We start from the raw sequence: 18550 nt of genomic DNA, 5'->3' as shown, positions 1-18550 counted from the left end.
GTTTCTGGTGGGCGTCGTGTCGGATCACGGTCCCTGATTCGCTTCACATTTCTTGTGGGCGTCGTGTCGGATCACGGTCCCTGATTCGCTTCACATTTCTGATGTGCGTCGTGTCGGATCGCGGTCCCCGATTCGCTTCACGTTTCTGGTGGGCGTAGTGTCGGATCGCGTTCCACGATTCCCATCACGTTTCTGGTGGGTGTCGTGTCGGATCACGGTCCCTGATTCGCCTCACGTTTCTGGTGGGCGTCGTGTCGGATCACGGTCCCTGATTCGCTTCACATTTCTTGTGGGCGTCGTGTCGGATCAAGGTCCCTGATTCGCTTCACGTTTCTGATGGGCGTCGTGTCGGATCGCGGTCCCCGATTCGCTTCACGTTTCTGGTGGGCGTCGTGTCGGATCGCGGTCCCCGATTCGCTTCACGTTTCTGGTGGGCATCGTGTCGGATCGCGGTCCCTGATTCCCATCACATTTCTTGTGGGGGTCGTGTCGGATCGCGGTCCACGATTCACATCACGTTTCTGGTGGGCGTCGTGTCGGATCGCGGTCCACGATTCCCATCACGTTTCTGGTGGGCGTTTTGTCGGATCGCGGTCCCCGATTCGCTTCACGTTTCTGGTGGGCATTGTGTCGGATCGCGGTACCGATTCGCTTCACGTTTCTGTTGGGCGTCGTGTCGGATCGCGGTCCCCGATTCCCATCACGTTTCTGGTGGGCGTTGTGTCGGATCGCGGTCCCCGATTCTCATCGCGTTTCTGGTGGGCGTTGTGTCGGATCGCGGTCCCCGATTCCCATCACGTTTCTGGTGGGCGTAGTGTCGGATCGCGGTCCCTGATTCGCTTCACGTTTCTGGTGGGCGTCGTGTCGGATCACGGTCCCTGATTCGCTTCACATTTCTTGTGAGCGTCGTGTTGGAACACGGTCCCTGATTCGCTTCACGTTTCTGGTGGGCGTCGTGTCGGATCGCGGTCCCTGATTCCCATCACATTTCTTGTGGGCGTCGTGTTGGATCACGGTCCCTAATTCGCTTCACGTTTCTGGTGGGCGTCGTGTCGGATCGCGGTCCACGATTCCCATCACGTTTCTGGTGGGCGTTTTGTCGGATCGTGGTCCACGATTCCCATCACGCTTCTGGTGGGCGTTGTGTCGGATCGTGGTCCCCGATTCCCATCACGTTTCTGGTGGGCGTCGTGTCGGATCGCGGTCCCTGATTCACTTCACGTTTCTGGTGGGCGTCGTGTCGGATCACGGTCCCCGATTCGCTTCACGTTTCTGGTGGGCGTCGTGTCGGATCGCGGACCCTGATTCCCATCACATTTCTTGTGGGCGTCGTGTCGGATCGCGGTCCACGATTCCCATCACGTTTCTGGTGTGCGTTTTGTCAGATCGCGGTCCCCGATTCCCATCACATTTCTGGTGGGCGTTGTGTCGGATCGTGGTCCACGATTCCCATCACGTTTCTGGTGGGCGTTTTGTCAGATCGCGGTCCCCGATTCGCTTCACGTTTCTGGTGGGCGTTGTGTCGGATCGCGGTCCCCGATTCCCATCACGTTTCTAGTGGGCGTAGTGTCGGATCGCGGTCCCCGATTCCCATCACGTTTCTGGTGGGCGTCGTGTCGGATCACGGTCCCTGATTCGCTTCACGTTTCTGGTGGGCGTCGTGTCGGATCACGGTCCCTGATTCGCTTCACATTTCTTGTGGGCGTCGTGTCGGATCACGGTCCCTGATTCGCTTCACATTTCTGATGTGCGTCGTGTCGGATCGCGGTCCCCGATTCGCTTCACGTTTCTGGTGGGCGTAGTGTCGGATCGCGTTCCACGATTCCCATCACGTTTCTGGTGGGTGTCGTGTCGGATCACGGTCCCTGAATCGCCTCACGTTTCTGGTGGGCGTCGTGTCGGATCACGGTCCCTGATTCGCTTCACATTTCTTGTGGGCGTCGTGTCGGATCACGGTCCCTGATTCGCTTCACGTTTCTGATGGGCGTCGTGTCGGATCGCGGTCCCCGATTCGCTTCACGTTTCTGGTGGGCGTAGTGTCGGATCGCGTTCGACGATTCCCATCACGTTTCTGGTGGGCGTCGTGTCGGATCACGGTCCCTGATTCGCTTCACGTTCCTGGTGGGCGTCTTGTCGGATCACGGTCCCTGATTCGCTTCACGTTTCTTGTGGGCGTCGTGTCGGATCGCGGTCCCTGATTCGCTTCACGTTTCTGATGGGCGTCGTGTCGGATCGCGGTCCACGATTCCCATCACATTTCTTGTGGGCGTCGTGTCGGATCGCAGTCCACGATTCCCAACACGTTTCTGGTGGGCGTCGTGTCAGATCGCGGTCCCCGATTCCCATCACATTTCTGGTGGGCGTTGTGTCGGATCGTGGTCCACGATTCCCATCACGTTTCTGGTGGGCGTTGTGTCGGATCGCGGTCCCTGATTCCCATCACATTTCTTGTGGGCGTCGTGTCGGATCACGGTCCCTAATTCGCTTCACGTTTCTGGTGGGCGTCGTGTCAGATCGCGGTCCCTGATTCCCATCATGTTTCTGGTGGGCGTTGTGTCGGATCGTGGTCCACGATTCCCATCACGTTTCTGGTGGGCGTTTTGTCGGATCGCGGTCCCCGATTCGCTTCACGTTTCTGGTGGGCATTGTGTCGGATCGCGGTACCGATTCGCTTCACGTTTCTGGTGGGCGTCGTGTCGGATCGCGGTCCCCGATTCCCATCATGTTTCTGGTGGGTGTTGTGTCGGATCGCGGTCCACGATTCCCATCACGTTTCTGATGGGCGTCGTGTCAGATCGTGGTCCCCGATTTGCTTCACGTTTCTGGTGGGCGTCGTGTCGGATCGTGGTCCCCGATTTGCTTCACGTTTCTGGTGGGCGTCGTGTCGGATCGCGGTCCCTGATTCGCATCAAGTTTCTGGTGGGCATTGTGTCGGATCGCGGTCCACGATTCCCATCACGCTTCTGGTGGGCGTTGTGTCGGATCACGGTCCCCGATTCCCATCACGTTTCTGGAGGGCGTTGTGTAGGATCGCAGTCCCCGATTCGCATCACGTTTTCCGGAGGGCGTTGTGTCGGATCGCGGTCCCCGATACGCTTCACGTTTCTGGTGGGCGTCATGTCAGATCGCGGTCCCCGATTCGCATCACGATTGTGGAGGGCATCGTGTCAGATCGCGGTCCCCGATTCCCATCACGTTTCTGGTGGGCATTGTGTCGGATCGCGGTCCCCGATGCCCATCACGATTCTGGTGGGCGTCGTGTCGGATCGCGGTCCCCGAATCCCATCACGTTTCTGGAGGGCGTCGTGTCGGATCGCGGTCCCCGATTCCCATCACGTTTCTGGTGAGCGTTTTGTCGGATCACGGTCCCCGATTCCCATCACGCTTCTGGTGGGCGTTGTGTCGGATCGCGGTCCCCGATTCCCATCACGCTTCTGGTGGGCGTAGTGTCGGATCACGGTCCCCGATTCCCATCACGCTTCTGGTGGGCGTCGTGTCGGATCGCGGTCCCTGAATCCCATCACGTTTCTGGAGGGCGTTTTGTCGGATCGTGGTCCACTATTCCCATCACGCTTCTGGGGGGCGTTGTGTCGGATCGTGGTCCCCGATTCCCATCACGCTTCTGGTGGGCGTAGTGTCGGATCGCGGTCCCTGATTCACTTCACGTTTCTGGTGGGCGTCGTGTCGGATCGCGGTCCCCGATTCGCTTCACGTTTCTGGTGGGCATCGTGTCGGATCGCGGTCCCTGATTCCCATCACATTTCTTGTGGGCGTCGTGTCGGATCGCGGTCCACGATTCACATCACGTTTCTGGTGGGCGTCGTGTCGGATCGCGGTCCACGATTCCCATCACGTTTCTGGTGGGCGTTTTGTCGGATCGCGGTCCCCGATTCGCTTCACGTTTCTGGTGGGCGTTGTGTCGGATCGCGGTACCGATTCGCTTCACGTTTCTGTTGGGCGTCGTGTCGGATCGCGGTCCCCGATTCCCATCACGTTTCTGGTGGGCGTTGTGTCGGATCGCGGTCCCCGATTCTCATCGCGTTTCTGGTGGGCGTTGTGTCGGATCGCGGTCCCCGATAACTATCACGTTTCTGGTGGGCGATGTGTCGGATCGCGGACCCTGACTCGCTTCACGTTTCTGGTGGGCGTCGTGTCGGATCGCGGTCCCCTATTACCATCACGTTTCTGGTGGGCGTTGTGTCGGATCGCAGTCCACGATTCCCATCACGTTTCTGGTGGACGTTGTGTCAGATCGCAGTCCACGATTCACATCACGTTTCTGGTGGGCGTTGTGTCGGATCGCGGTCCCCGATTCCCATCACGTTTCTGGTGGGCGTTGTGTCGGATCGCAGTCCACGATTCCCATCACGTTTCTGGTGGGCGTTGTGTCGGATCGCAGTCCACGATTTGCATCACGATTCTGGTGGACGTTGTGTCGGATCGCTGTCCACGATTTGCTTCACGTTTCTGGTGGGCGTTGTGTCGGATCGCGGTCCACGATTCCCATCACGTTTCTGGTGGGCATTTTGTCGGATCGCGGTCCCCGATTCCCATCACATTTCCGGAGGGCGTCGTGTCGGATCGCGGTCCCCGATTCGCTTCACGTTTCTGGTGGGCGTCGTGTCGGATCGCGGTCCCCTATTACCATCACGTTTCTGGTGGGCGTTGTGTCGGATCGCAGTCCACGATTCCCATCACGTTTCTGGTGGACGTTGTGTCAGATCGCAGTCCACGATTCACATCACGTTTCTGGTGGGCGTTGTGTCGGATCGCGGTCCCCGATTTGCATCACGATTCTGGTGGACGTTGTGTCGGATCGCGGTCCCTGATTCCCATCACATTTCTTGTGGGCGTCGTGTCGGATCGCGGTCCACGATTCACATCACGTTTCTGGTGGGCGTCGTGTCGGATCGCGGTCCACGATTCCCATCACGTTTCTGGTGGGCGTTTTGTCGGATCGCGGTCCCCGATTCGCTTCACGTTTCTGGTGGGCGTTGTGTCGGATCGCGGTACCGATTCGCTTCACGTTTCTGTTGGGCGTCGTGTCGGATCGCGGTCCCCGATTCCCATCACGTTTCTGGTGGGCGTTGTGTCGGATCGCGGTCCCCGATTCTCATCGCGTTTCTGGTGGGCGTTGTGTCGGATCGCGGTCCCCGATAACTATCACGTTTCTGGTGGGCGTTGTGTCGGATCGCGGACCCTGACTCGCTTCACGTTTCTGGTGGGCGTCGTGTCGGATCGCGGTCCCCTATTACCATCACGTTTCTGGTGGGCGTTGTGTCGGATCGCAGTCCACGATTCCCATCACGTTTCTGGTGGACGTTGTGTCAGATCGCAGTCCACGATTCACATCACGTTTCTGGTGGGCGTTGTGTCGGATCGCGGTCCCCGATTCCCATCACGTTTCTGGTGGGCGTTGTGTCGGATCGCAGTCCACGATTCCCATCACGTTTCTGGTGGGCGTTGTGTCGGATCGCAGTCCACGATTTGCATCACGATTCTGGTGGACGTTGTGTCGGATCGCTGTCCACGATTTGCTTCACGTTTCTGGTGGGCGTTGTGTCGGATCGCGGTCCACGATTCCCATCACGTTTCTGGTGGGCATTTTGTCGGATCGCGGTCCCCGATTCCCATCACATTTCCGGAGGGCGTCGTGTCGGATCGCGGTCCCCGATTCGCTTCACGTTTCTGGTGGGCGTCGTGTCGGATCGCGGTCCCCTATTACCATCACGTTTCTGGTGGGCGTTGTGTCGGATCGCAGTCCACGATTCCCATCACGTTTCTGGTGGACGTTGTGTCAGATCGCAGTCCACGATTCACATCACGTTTCTGGTGGGCGTTGTGTCGGATCGCGGTCCCCGATTTGCATCACGATTCTGGTGGACGTTGTGTCGGATCGCGGTCCCCGATTCCCATCACGTTTCTGGTGGGCGTTGTGTCGGATCGCAGTCCACGATTCCCATCACGTTTCTGGTGGGCGTTGTGTCGGATCGCAGTCCACGACTCCCATCACGTTTCTGGTGGACGTTGTGTCGGATCGCGGTCCCCTATTACCATCACGTTTCTGGTGGGCGTTGTGTCGGATCGCAGTCCACGATTCCCATCACGTTTCTGGTGGGCGTTGTGTCGGATCGCGGTCCCCGATTTGCATCACGATTCTGGTGGACGTTGTGTCGGATCGCTGTCCACGATTTGCTTCACGTTTCTGGAGGGCGTTGTGTCGGATCGCGGTCCACGATTCCCATCACGTTTCTGGTGGGCGTTTTGTCGGATCGCGGTCCCCGATTCCCATCACGTTTCTGGTGGGCGTTGTGTCGGATTGCGGTCCCCGATTCGCTTCACGTTTCTGGTGCGCGTTGTGTCGGATCGCGGTCTCCGATTCCCATCATGTTTCTGGTGGGCGTTGTGTCGGATCGTGGTCCCCGATTCCCATCACATTTCCGGTGGGCGTTGTGTCGGATCGCAGTCCACGATTCCCATCACGTTTCTGGTGGGCGTTGTGTCGGATCGTGGTCCCTGATTCCCATCACGTTTCCGGTGGGCATTGTGTCGGATCGCGGTCCCCGATTCCCATCACGTTTCTGGTGGGCGTTGTGTCGGATCGCGGTCCCCGATTCGCATCACGTTTCTGGTGGGCATTGTGTCGGATCGCGGTCCACGATTCGCATCACGTTTCTGGAGGGCGTCGTGTTGGATCGCGGTCCCTGATTCCCATCACGTTTCCGGTGGGCGTTGTGTCGGATCGCGGTCCCCGATTCCCATCACGTTTCTGGTGGGCGTTGTGTCGGATCGCGGTCCCCGATTCCCATCACGTTTCTGGTGGGCGTTGTGTCGGATTGCAGTCCACGATTCCCATCACGTTTCTGGTGGGCGTTGTGTCGGATCGCAGTCCACGATTTGCATCACGATTCTGGTGGACGTTGTGTCGGATCGCTGTCCACGATTTGCTTCACGTTTCTGGTGGGCGTTGTGTCGGATCGCGGTCCACGATTCCCATCACGTTTCTGGTGGGCATTTTGTCGGATCGCGGTCCCCGATTCCCATCACATTTCCGGAGGGCGTCGTGTCGGATCGCGGTCCCCGATTCGCTTCACGTTTCTGGTGGGCGTCGTGTCGGATCGCGGTCCCCTATTACCATCACGTTTCTGGTGGGCGTTGTGTCGGATCGCAGTCCACGATTCCCATCACGTTTCTGGTGGACGTTGTGTCAGATCGCAGTCCACGATTCACATCACGTTTCTGGTGGGCGTTGTGTCGGATCGCGGTCCCCGATTTGCATCACGATTCTGGTGGACGTTGTGTCGGATCGCGGTCCCTGATTCCCATCACATTTCTTGTGGGCGTCGTGTCGGATCGCGGTCCACGATTCACATCACGTTTCTGGTGGGCGTCGTGTCGGATCGCGGTCCACGATTCCCATCACGTTTCTGGTGGGCGTTTTGTCGGATCGCGGTCCCCGATTCGCTTCACGTTTCTGGTGGGCGTTGTGTCGGATCGCGGTACCGATTCGCTTCACGTTTCTGTTGGGCGTCGTGTCGGATCGCGGTCCCCGATTCCCATCACGTTTCTGGTGGGCGTTGTGTCGGATCGCGGTCCCCGATTCTCATCGCGTTTCTGGTGGGCGTTGTGTCGGATCGCGGTCCCCGATAACTATCACGTTTCTGGTGGGCGTTGTGTCGGATCGCGGACCCTGACTCGCTTCACGTTTCTGGTGGGCGTCGTGTCGGATCGCGGTCCCCTATTACCATCACGTTTCTGGTGGGCGTTGTGTCGGATCGCAGTCCACGATTCCCATCACGTTTCTGGTGGACGTTGTGTCAGATCGCAGTCCACGATTCACATCACGTTTCTGGTGGGCGTTGTGTCGGATCGCGGTCCCCGATTCCCATCACGTTTCTGGTGGGCGTTGTGTCGGATCGCAGTCCACGATTCCCATCACGTTTCTGGTGGGCGTTGTGTCGGATCGCAGTCCACGATTTGCATCACGATTCTGGTGGACGTTGTGTCGGATCGCTGTCCACGATTTGCTTCACGTTTCTGGTGGGCGTTGTGTCGGATCGCGGTCCACGATTCCCATCACGTTTCTGGTGGGCATTTTGTCGGATCGCGGTCCCCGATTCCCATCACATTTCCGGAGGGCGTCGTGTCGGATCGCGGTCCCCGATTCGCTTCACGTTTCTGGTGGGCGTCGTGTCGGATCGCGGTCCCCTATTACCATCACGTTTCTGGTGGGCGTTGTGTCGGATCGCAGTCCACGATTCCCATCACGTTTCTGGTGGACGTTGTGTCAGATCGCAGTCCACGATTCACATCACGTTTCTGGTGGGCGTTGTGTCGGATCGCGGTCCCCGATTTGCATCACGATTCTGGTGGACGTTGTGTCGGATCGCGGTCCCCGATTCCCATCACGTTTCTGGTGGGCGTTGTGTCGGATCGCAGTCCACGATTCCCATCACGTTTCTGGTGGGCGTTGTGTCGGATAGCAGTCCACGACTCCCATCACGTTTCTGGTGGACGTTGTGTCGGATCGCGGTCCCCTATTACCATCACGTTTCTGGTGGGCGTTGTGTCGGATCGCAGTCCACGATTCCCATCACGTTTCTGGTGGGCGTTGTGTCGGATCGCGGTCCCCGATTTGCATCACGATTCTGGTGGACGTTGTGTCGGATCGCTGTCCACGATTTGCTTCACGTTTCTGGAGGGCGTTGTGTCGGATCGCGGTCCACGATTCCCATCACGTTTCTGGTGGGCGTTTTGTCGGATCGCGGTCCCCGATTCCCATCACGTTTCTGGTGGGCGTTGTGTCGGATTGCGGTCCCCGATTCGCTTCACGTTTCTGGTGCGCGTTGTGTCGGATCGCGGTCTCCGATTCCCATCATGTTTCTGGTGGGCGTTGTGTCGGATCGTGGTCCCCGATTCCCATCACATTTCCGGTGGGCGTTGTGTCGGATCGCAGTCCACGATTCCCATCACGTTTCTGGTGGGCGTTGTGTCGGATCGTGGTCCCTGATTCCCATCACGTTTCCGGTGGGCATTGTGTCGGATCGCGGTCCCCGATTCCCATCACGTTTCTGGTGGGCGTTGTGTCGGATCGCGGTCCCCGATTCGCATCACGTTTCTGGTGGGCATTGTGTCGGATCGCGGTCCACGATTCGCATCACGTTTCTGGAGGGCGTCGTGTTGGATCGCGGTCCCTGATTCCCATCACGTTTCCGGTGGGCGTTGTGTCGGATCGCGGTCCCCGATTCCCATCACGTTTCTGGTGGGCGTTGTGTCGGATCGCGGTCCCCGATTCCCATCACGTTTCCGGAGGGCGTTGTGTTGGATCGCGGTCCCCGATTCCCATCACGTTTCTGGTGGGTGTTGTGTCGGATCGCGGTCCCCGATTCCCATCACGTTTCCGGAGGGCGTTGTGTTGGATCGCGGTCCCCGATTCCCATCATGTTTCTGGTGGGCGTTGTGTTGGATTGCGGTCCCCGATTCCCTTCACGTTTCCGGAGGGCGTTGTGTTGGATCGCGGTCCCCGATAACCATCACGTTTCTGGTGGGCGTTGTGTCGGATCGCGGTCACCGATTCCCATCACGTTTCTGGTGGGCGTTGTGTCGGATCGCGGTCCCCGATTCCCATCACGTTTCTGGTGGGCGTTGTGTCGGATCGCGGTCCACGATTCCCATCACGTTTCTGGTGGGCGTTGTGTCGGATCGCGGTCCCCAATTACCATCACGTTTCTGGTGGGCATTGTGTCGGATCGCGGACCCTGACTCGCATCACGTTTCCGGAGGGCGTCGTGTCAGATCGCGGTCCCCGATTCGCTTCACGTTTCTGGTGGGCGTTGTGTCGGATCGCGGTCCACGATTCCCATCACGTTTCTGGTGGGCGTTGTGTCGGATCGCAGTCCACGATTCCCATCACGTTTCTGGTGGACGTTGTGTCGGATCGCGGTCCCCGATTTGCATCACGATTCTGGTGGACGTTGTGTCGGATCGCGGTCCACGATTACCATCACGTTTCTGGTGGGCATTTTGTCGGATCGCGGTCCCCGATTCCCATCACGTTTCTGGTGGGCGTTGTGTCGGATTGCGGTCCACGATTCCCATCACGTTTCTGGTGGGCATTTTGTCGGATCGCGGTCCCCGATTCCCATCACGTTTCTGGTGGGCGTTGTGTCGGATTGCGGTCCCTGATTCGCTTCATGTTTCTGGTGGGCGTTGTGTCGGATCGCGGTCCACGATTCCCATCACGTTTCTGGTGGGCGTTGTGTCGGATCGCAGTCCCCGATTCCCGTCACGTTTCTGGTGAGCGTTGTGTCGGATCGCGGTCCCCGATTCCCATCACGTTTCCGGTGGGCGTTGTGTCGGATCGCGGTCCCCGATTCCCATCACGTTTCCGGTGGGTGTTGTGTCGGATCGCAGTCCCCGATTCCCATCACGTTTCCGGTGGGCGTTGTGTCGGATCGCGGTCCCCGATTCCCATCACGTTTCCGGAGGGCGTTGTGTTGGATCGCGGTCCCCGATTCCCATCACGTTTCTGGTGGGCGTCGTGTCGGATCGCGGTCCCCGATTCCCATCACGTTTCTGGTGGGCGTTGTGTCGGATCGCGGTCCCCGATTCCCATCACGTTTCCGGAGGGCGTCGTGTCGGATCGCGGTCCCCGATTCGCTTCACGTTTCTGGTGGGCATCGTGTCGGATCGCGGTCCCCGATTACCATCATATTTCTGGTGGGCGTTGTGTCGGTTCGCGGTCTCCGATTCCCATCACGTTTCTGGTGGGCGTTGTGTCGGATCGTGGTCCCCGATTCCCATCACATTTCCGGTGGGCGTTGTGTTGGATCGCGGTCCCCGATTCCCATCACGTTTCCGGAGGGTGTTGTGTCGGATCGCAGTCCCCGATTCCCATCACGTTTCTGGTGGGCGTTGTGTCGGATCGCGGTCCCCGATTTGCATCACGATTCTGGTGGACGTTGTGTCGGATCGCGGTCCCCGATTCCCATCACGTTTCTGGTGGGCGTTGTGTCGGATTGCGGTCCCCGATTCGCTTCATGTTTCTGGTGCGCGTTGTGTCAGATCGCGGTCCACGATTCCCATCACGTTTCTGGTGGGCGTTGTGTCGGATCGCAGTCCCCAATTCCCATCACGTTTCTGGTGAGCGTTGTGTCGGATCGCAGTCCCCGATTCCCATCACGTTTCCGGTGGGCGTTGTGTCGGATCGCGGTCCCCGATTCCCATCACGTTTCCGGTGGGTGTTGTGTCGGATCGCGGTCCCCGATTCCCATCACATTTCCGGTGGGCGTTGTGTCGGATCGCGGTCCCCGATTCCCATCATGTTTCTGGTGGGCGTTGTGTCGGATCGCGGTCCCCGATTCCCATCACGTTTCCGGAGGGCGTTGTGTTGGATCGCGGTCCCCGATTCCCATCACGTTTCTGGTAGGCGTCGTGTCGGATCGCGGTCCCCGATTCCCATCACGTTTCTGGTGGGCGTTGTGTCGGATCGCGGTCCCCGATTCCCATCACGTTTCCGGAGGGCGTCGTGTCGGATCGCGGTCCCCGATTCGCTTCACGTTTCTGGTGGGCATCGTGTCGGATCGCGGTCCCCGATTACCATCATATTTCTGGTGGGCGTTGTGTCGGATCGCGGTCCCCGATTCCCATCACGTTTCTGGTGGGCGTTGTGTTGGATCGCGGTCACCGATTCCCATCACGTTTCTGGTGGGCGTTGTGTCGGTTCGCGGTCTCCGATTCCCATCACGTTTCTGGTGGGCGTTGTGTCGGATCGTGGTCCCCGATTCCCATCACATTTCCGGTGGGCGTTGTGTTGGATCGCGGTCCCCGATTCCCATCACGTTTCCGGAGGGTGTTGTGTCGGATCGCAGTCCCCGATTCCCATCACGTTTCTGGTGGGCGTTGTGTCGGATCGTGGTCCCCGATTCCCATCACGTTTCTGTGGGCGTTGTGTCGGATCGCGGTCCCCGATTCCCATCACGTTTCCGGAGGGCGTTGTGTCGGATCGCGGTCCCCGATTCGCTTCACGTTTCTGGTGGGCGTCGTGTCGGATCGCGGTCCCCGATTACCATCACATTTCTGGTGGGCGTTGTGTCGGATCACGGTCCCCGATTCCCATTACGTTTCTGGTGGGCGTTGTGTTGGATCGCGGTCACCGATTCCCAGCACGTTTCTGGTGGGCGTTGTGTCGGATCGCGGTCCCCGATTCCCATCACGTTTCTGGTGGGCGTTGTGTCGGATCGTGGTCCCCGATTCCCATCACATTTCCGGTGGGCGTTGTGTCGGATCGCAGTCCACGATTCCTATCACGTTTTCTGGAGGGCGTCGTGTCGATTCGCGGTCCCGGATTCCCATCACGTTTCCGGTGGGCGTTGTGTCGGATCGCGGTCCCCGATTCCCATCACGTTTCCGGTGTGCGTTGTGTCGGATCGCGGTCCCCGATTCCCATCACGTTTCCGGTGGGCGTTGTGTCGGATCGCGGTCCCCGATTCCCATCACGTTTCCAGAGGGCGTTGTGTCGGATCGCGGTCCCCGATTCCCATCACGTTTCTGGTGGGCGTTGTGTCGGATCGCGGTCCCCGATTACCATCACGTTTCTGCTGGGCGTTGTGTCGGTTCGCGGTCCCCGATTCCCATCACGTTTCCGGAGGGCGTCGTGTCGGATCGCGGTCCCCGATTCGCTTCACGTTTCTGGTGGGCGTCGTGTCGGATCGCGGTCCCCGATTACCATCATATTTCTGGTGGGCGTTGTGTCGGATCGCGGTCCCCGATTCCCATCACGTTTCTGGTGGGCGTTGTGTTGGATCGCAGTCACCGATTCCCATCACGTTTCTGGTGGGCGTTGTGTCGGTTCGCGGTCTCCGATTCCCATCACGTTTCTGGTGGGCGTTGTGTCGGATCGTGGTTGCCGATTCCCATCACATTTCCGGTGGGCGTTGTGTCGGATCGCAGTCCACGATTCCTATCACATTTTCTGGAGGGCGTCGTGTCGGATCGCGGTCCCTGAATTCCCATCACGTTTCCGGTGGGCGTTGTGTCGGATCGCGGTCCCCGATTCCCATCACGTTTCTGGTGGGCGTTGTGTCGGATCGCGGTCCCCGATTCGCATCACGTTTCTGGAGGGCGTCGTGTTGGATCGCGGTCCCTGATTCCCATCACGTTTCCGGTGGGCGTTGTGTCGGATCGCGGTCCCCGATTCCCATCACGTTTCTGTTGCGCGTTGTGTCGGATCGCGTTCCCCGATTCACATCACGTTTCCGGAGGGCGTTGTGTTGGATCGCGGTCCCCGATTCCCATCACGTTTCTGGTGGGTGTTGTGTCGGATCGCGGTCCCCGATTCCCATCACGTTTCCGGAGGGCGTTGTGTTGGATCGCGGTCCCCGATTCCCATCATGTTTCTGGTGGGCGTTGTGTTGGATTGCGGTCCCCGATTCCCATCACGTTTCCGGAGGGCGTTGTGTTGGATCGCGGTCCCCGATAACCAACACGTTTCTGGTGGGCGTTGTGTCGGATCGCGGTCACCGATTCCCATCACGTTTCTGGTGGGCGTTGTGTCGGATCGCGGTCCCCGATTCCCATCACGTTTCTGGTGGGCGTTGTGTCGGATCGCAGTCCCCGATTCCCATCACGTTTCCGGTGGGTGTTGTGTCGGATCGCGGTCCCCGATTCCCATCACATTTCCGGTGGGCGTTGGGTCGGATCGCGGTCCCCGATTCCCATCATGTTTCTGGTGGGCGTTGTGTTGGATTGCGGTCCCCGATTCCCATCACGTTTCTGGTGGGCGTTGTGTCGGATCGCGGTCCCCAATTCCCATCACGTTTCCGGAGGGCGTCGTGTCGGATCGCGGTCCCCGATTCGCTTCACGTTTCTGGTGGGCATCGTGTCGGATCGCGGTCCCCGATTACCATCATATTTCTGGTGGGCGTTGTGTCGGATCGCGGTCCCCGATTCCCATCACGTTTCTGGTGGGCGTTGTGTTGGATCGCGGTCACCGATTCCCATCACGTTTCTGGTGGGCGTTGTGTCGGTTCGCGGTCTCCGATTCCCATCACGTTTCTGGTGGGCGTTGTGTCGGATCGTGGTCCCCGATTCCCATCACATTTCCGGTGGGCGTTGTGTCGGATCACGGTCCCCGATTCCCATTACGTTTCTGGTGGGCGTTGTGTTGGATCGCGGTCACCGATTCCCATCACGTTTCTGGTGGGCGTTGTGTCGGATCGCGGTCCCCGATTCCCATCACGTTTCTGGTGGGCGTTGTGTCGGATCGTGGTCCCCGATTCCCATCACATTTCCGGTGGGCGTTGTGTCGGATCGCAGTCCACGATTCCTATCACGTTTTCTGGAGGGCGTCGTGTCGGATCGCTGTCCCGGATTCCCATCACGTTTCCGGTGGGCGTTGTGTCGGATCGCGGTCCCCGATTCCCATCACGTTTCCGGTGTGCGTTGTGTCGGATCGCGGTCCCCGATTCCCATCACGTTTCCGGTGGGCGTTGTGTCGGATCGCGGTCCCCGATTCCCATCACGTTTCCGGAGGGCGTTGTGTCGGATCGCGGTCCCCGATTCCCATCACGTTTCTGGTGGGCGTTGTGTCGGATCGCGGTCCCCGATTCCCATCACGTTTCTGGTGGGCGTTGTGTCGGATCGCGGTCCCCGATTCCCATCACGTTTCCGGAGGGCGTCGTGTCGGATCGCGGTCCCCGATTCGCTTCACGTTTCTGGTGGGCGTCGTGTCGGATCGCGGTCCCCGATTACCATCATATTTCTGGTGGGCGTTGTGTCGGATCGCGGTCCCCGATTCCCATCACGTTTCTGGTGGGCGTTGTGTTGGATCGCAGTCACCGATTCCCATCACGTTTCTGGTGGGCGTTGTGTCGGTTCGCGGTCTCCGATTCCCATCACGTTTCTGGTGGGCGTTGTGTCGGATCGTGGTTGCCGATTCCCATCACATTTCCGGTGGGCGTTGTGTCGGATCGCAGTCCACGATTCCTATCACATCTTCTGGAGGGCGTCGTGTCGGATCGCGGTCCCTGAATTCCCATCACGTTTCCGGTGGGCGTTGTGTCGGATCGCGGTCCCCGATTCCCATCACGTTTCTGGTGGGCGTTGTGTCGGATCGTGGTCCCCGATTCGCATCACGTTTCTGGTGGGCGTTGTGTCGGATCGCGGTCCCCGATTCGCATCACGTTTCTGGAGGGCGTCGTGTTGGATCGCGGTCCCTGATTCCCATCACGTTTCCGGTGGGCGTTGTGTCGGATCGCGGTCCCCGATTCCTATCACGTTTCTGGTGGGCGTTGTGTCTGATCGCGGTCCCCAATTCCCATCACGTTTCTGGTGCGCGTTGTGTCGGATCGCGGTCCCCGATTCCCATCACGTTTCCGGAGGGCGTTGTGTTGGATCGCGGTCCCCGATTCCCATCACGTTTCTGGTGGGTGTTGTGTCGGATCGCGGTCCCCGATTCCCATCACGTTTCCGGAGGGCGTTGTGTTGGATCGCGGTCCCCGATTCCCATCATGTTTCTGGTGGGCATTGTGTTGGATTGCGGTCCCCGATTCCCATCACGTTTCCGGAGGGCGTTGTGTTGGATCGCGGTCCCCGATAACCAACACGTTTCTGGTGGGCGTTGTGTCGGATCGCGGTCACCGATTCCCATCACGTTTCTGGTGGGCGTTGTGTCGGATCGCGGTCCCCGATTCGCTTCACGTTTCTGGTGGGCGTTGTGTCGGATCGCAGTCCACGATTCCCATCACGTTTCCGGAGGGCGTCGTGTCGGATCGCGGTCCCCGATTCGCTTCACGTTTCTGGTGGGCGTCGTGTCGGATCGCGGTCCCCTATTACCATCACGTTTCTGGTGGGCGTTGTGTCGGATCGCAGTCCACGATTCCCATTACGTTTCTGGTGGGCGTTGTGTCGGATCGCAGTCCACGATTCCCATCACGTTTCTGGTGGACGTTTTGTCGGATCGCGGTCCACGATTCCCATCACGTTTCTGGTGGGCGTTGTGTCGGATCGCAGTCCCCAATTCCCATCACGTTTCTGGTGGGCGTTGTGTCGGATCGTGGTCCCCGATTCCCATCACATTTCCGGTGGGCGTTGTGTCGGATCGCAGTCCACGATTCCCATCACGTTTCTGGTGGGCGTTGTGTCGGATCGTGGTCCCTGATTCCCATCACGTTTCCGGTGGGCATTGTGTCGGATCGCGGTCCCCGATTCCCATCACGTTTCTGGTGGGCGTTGTGTCGGATCGCGGTCCCCGATTCGCATCACGTTTCTGGAGGGCGTCGTGTCGGATCGCGGTCCCTGATTCCCATCACGTTTGCGGTGGGCGTTGTGTCGGATCGCGGTCCCCGATTCCCATCACGTTTCTGGTGGGCGTTGTGTCGGATCGCGGTCCCCGATTCCCATCACGTTTCCGGAGGGCGTTGTGTTGGATCGCGGTCCCCGATTCCCATCACGTTTCTGGTGGGTGTTGTGTCGGATCGCGGTCCCCGATTCCCATCATGTTTCTGGTGGGCGTTGTGTCGGATCGCGGTCCACGATTCCCATCACGTTTCTGGAGGGCGTTGTGTTGGATCGCGGTCCCCGATTCCCATCACGTTTCCGGAGGGCGTTGTGTTGGATCGCGGTCCCCGATTCCCATCATGTTTCTGGTGGGCGTTGTGTTGGATCGCGGTCCCCGATTCCCATCACGTTTCCGGAGGGCGTTGTGTTGGATCGCGGTCCCCGATAACCATCACGTTTCTGGTGGGCGTTGTGTCGGATCGCGGTCCACGATTCCCATCACGTTTCTGGTGGGCGTTGTGTCGGATCGCGGTCCCCAATTACCATCACGTTTCTGGTGGGCGTTGTGTCGGATCGCGGTCCACGATTCCCATCACGTTTCTGGTGGGCGTTGTGTCGGATCGCGGTCCCCAATTACCATCACGTTTCTGGTGGGCATTGTGTCGGATCGCGGACCCTGACTCGCATCACGTTTCCGGAGGGCGTCGTGTCGGATCGCGGTCCCCGATTCGCTTCACGTTTCTGGTGGGCGTCGTGTCGGATCGCGGTCCCCTATTACCATCACGTTTCTGGTGGGCGTTGTGTCGGATCGCAGTCCACGATTCCCATCACGTTTCTGGTGGACGTTGTGTCGGATCGCAGTCCACGATTCCCATCACGTTTCTGGTGGGCGTTGTGTCGGATCGCGGTCCACGATTCCCATCACGTTTCTGGTGGGCGTTGTGTCGGATCGCAGTCCACGATTCCCATCACGTTTCTGGTGGACGTTGTGTCGGATCGCGGTCCCCGATTTGCATCACGATTCTGGTGGACGTTGTGTCGGATCGCGGTCCACGATTACCATCACGTTTCTGGTGGGCGTTGTGTCGGATCGCGGTCCCCGATTTGCATCACGATTCTGGTGGACGTTGTGTCGGATCGCGGTCCACGATTCCCATCACGTTTCTGGTGGGCATTTTGTCGGATCGCGGTCCCCGATTCCCATCACGTTTCTGGTGGGCATTTTGTCGGATCGCGGTCCCCGATTCCCATCACGTTTCTGGTGGGCGTTGTGTCGGATTGCGGTCCACGATTCCCATCACGTTTCTGGTGGGCATTTTGTCGGATCGCGGTCCCCGATTCCCATCACGTTTCTGGTGGGCGTTGTGTCGGATTGCGGTCCCCGATTCGCTTCATGTTTCTGGTGGGCGTTGTGTCGGATCGCGGTCCACGATTCCCATCACGTTTCTGGTGGGCATTTTGTCGGATCGCGGTCCCCGATTCCCATCACGTTTCTGGTGGGCGTTGTGTCGGATTGCGGTCCCCGATTCGCTTCATGTTTCTGGTGCGCGTAGTGTCAGATCGCGGTCCACGATTCCCATCACGTTTCTGGTGGGCGTTGTGTCGGATCGCAGTCCCCAATTCCCATCACGTTTCTGGTGAGCGTTGTGTCGGATCGCGGTCCCCGATTCCCATCACGTTTCCGGTGGGCGTTGTGTCGGATCGCGGTCCCCGATTCCCATCACGTTTCCGGTGGGTGTTGTGTCGGATCGCGGTCCCCGATTCCCATCACATTTCCGGTGGGCGTTGTGTCGGATCGCGGTCCCCGATTCCCATCATGTTTCTGGTGGGCGTTGTGTCAGATCGCGGTCCCCGATTCCCATCACGTTTCCGGAGGGCGTTGTGTTGGATCGCGGTCCCCGATTCCCATCACGTTTCTGGTGGGCGTTGTGTTGGATCGCGGTCACCGATTCCCATCACGTTTATGGTGGGCGTTGTGTCGGTTCGCGGTCTCCGATTCCCATCACGTTTCTGGTGGGCGTTGTGTCGGATCGTGGTCCCCGATTCCCATCACATTTCCGGTGGGCGTTGTGTTGGATCGCGGTCCCCGATTCCCATCACGTTTCCGGAGGGTGTTGTGTCGGATCGCAGTCCCCGATTCCCATCACGTTTCTGGTGGGCGTTGTGTCGGATCGTGGTCCCCGATTCCCATCACGTTTCTGTGGGCGTTGTGTCGGATCGCGGTCCCCGATTCCCATCACGTTTCCGGAGGGCGTTGTGTCGGATCGCGGTC

Source organism: Hemitrygon akajei, chromosome 3, assembly GCF_048418815.1.
Source record: "Hemitrygon akajei chromosome 3, sHemAka1.3, whole genome shotgun sequence".
Taxonomy (NCBI): domain Eukaryota; kingdom Metazoa; phylum Chordata; class Chondrichthyes; order Myliobatiformes; family Dasyatidae; genus Hemitrygon; species Hemitrygon akajei.
The sequence above is the reverse complement of the archived record's forward strand: the minus strand, read 5'-3'. Positions refer to the sequence as shown.